Source organism: Peromyscus maniculatus, chromosome 18 (genome assembly GCF_049852395.1).
Source record: "Peromyscus maniculatus bairdii isolate BWxNUB_F1_BW_parent chromosome 18, HU_Pman_BW_mat_3.1, whole genome shotgun sequence".
Lineage (NCBI taxonomy): Eukaryota > Metazoa > Chordata > Mammalia > Rodentia > Cricetidae > Peromyscus > Peromyscus maniculatus.
Window position 1 is genome coordinate 42,667,380 of NC_134869.1, and position 1,968 is coordinate 42,669,347.

General features: G+C 49.0%; 1 long non-coding RNA gene across 1 annotated transcript; it reads left to right on the forward strand.

Moving 5' to 3' along the window:
* The first annotated feature begins 630 nt into the window (after positions 1-630).
* On the forward strand, positions 631-1,760 carry LOC143269177 (uncharacterized). The gene is made up of 2 exons (XR_013045574.1): positions 631-863; positions 1,089-1,760. It is a non-coding gene; the product is annotated as an uncharacterized LOC143269177 (long non-coding RNA).
* The last annotated feature ends 208 nt before the right edge of the window (positions 1,761-1,968 follow it).

The following is a 1,968-nucleotide window of genomic DNA, read 5'->3' on the forward strand; positions in this document are numbered from 1 at the left end:
ATCACCGCATGCTATTTGCAGTAGGAGTCGGGTAATATCTTGCTCACTCTTAGTCAAGCCATGAAAGGCTTATTGGTTTGGGTATTGGAGAAATTATTTTGGCCACTCCACGTAGTTAAAAGGATATTTATTTAATGGCGTAACTCACAAATTAAGTAATGGGTAGGTCGCAGGGTCTGGGGAAGGTGTAATGCAGTCTATCGGTGTTCTCCGGAGCTCTGCACAGTCAATCTGCACTGGTCAGTGTCCCGGCACCGAGAGAGCACCCAGAGCGAGCGCTCGCCCATCCAGCTCTCAGGTCCCCAGGCGCCTCCCCTCGCCCCGCCTCCTGGGCGTGACAGTTGCCAGAGTCTCAATGGGGGTTGGAACTTCCAGAACCAAGCTGGAATGGCTACCCACTATATCGGGTTCTGAGTAACTTAGTGTTTTTGGCTTGAAAACAGGAAAGAAAGCAAAGAAGACAGTTAACTGCAACATCCTAAAATCCCTAAAGGCTAAACACCTATACTGAACTGCTCCTTATAAATAAGATCTGTCCTCTGTAGACTGCCCGACTCCTACTGGGCTGCGAGCATTACATGTGTGTAGTGGTTGGGCTGAGACTGGCCCCACAGGCTCAGATGTTTGATGGTCCCCAGATGTAGAACTATTTGGGAAGGCTTAGGAGGTATGGCCTTGTTGGAGGAAGTACGTCACTGTGGGCGGGCTTTGAGGTTTCAAAAGTCCACGCCATTCTGCATTAGTTCTTTCTGCCTCACGGTTATGGCAATTCCACATGTAAACTCTCAGTTACGGTTCCCGCACCATGACGGCTTGCCATGCCCCTAGCCATGATGGTCATGGACTCACTCCAAGACAAGATGGTAAGTAAACATTTTTTCACTGAGTTAGATCCCCAGCCTGGCCTTTCACTCACCCTGTAGCCCAGGCTAACCTCACACTTGTGATCCTTCTGCCTTTAAAGGACTGGAATTATATTTTATTTCCCATTTAAATGCTACTCTTTAATTTCTTCCATCTTTGTGAACAAAAAGGTGACTCTAAACCTCGTATCAATAATGTGCTGGTTGCTTTTGTCTTTTTTCCAGCTTGACTCAAGCTGAAGTCATTTGGGAAGAGGGAACCTCAACTGAGAAAATGCCCCTACCATACTGGCCTGTAGGCAAGTCTGTGGGGCCTTTTCTTGATTGATGATTGATGTGGGTGGGCCCGGCTCACTGTGGGCGGTGCTATCTCTGGGCAGGTCGGGGTCAGGTTATATAAAGAAGCAGGCTGAGCAAGGTGGGAGCAGCCAGTCAATAAACTGCATTCCTCCCCGGCCTCTGCTTCAGGTCCTGTCTTCAGGTTTGTGCCTTGAGTTCCTGTACTGACTTCCCTTCATGATGGACTGTAAGATGAAATAAGCCTTTTTCTCTCCAGGTTGCTTTGGTCATGGTGTTTTATCACAGCAACAGAAAGCCAACAAGGACAAATAACCGGAAATGTGCTAAATTTTAAGAAGCAGTTGCTGGACAGGAAGTCTATCCAGTACTACAGTTAAGAACACTAAAACAGCCTGAATGCCAGCGGGGCATGGTGGCCCGTGCCTGCAATCCCAGCACTTGAGAGCTAGAGAGAGAAGGAGCAGGGAACAGTATAAGAACACCCTTGGCTATGCATCTAGGCCAGCCTGGGTTGCTTAAGACCCTGTCTCCACAAAAACCCTCAGACAGGGCCGGTGAGACAGCTTATCGGGAAAGGGACCTGCTGCCAAACCTGGTGACCCACGTTTAATCACCAGAACCCACGTGCCAGGAGACATCTGACTCCAGTACGTTGCCCTTCGACCTCCACAGGCTTGTCGTGGTGCAAATGCGCTCACGCGTGCACACATGAGTAAATACACGTGAGTGCATAAATAATTAACTGGAGAGATGGCTCAGTGGATAAGACATTTGCCACACAAGCCTCAGGGTCAGGGTGCAGGTC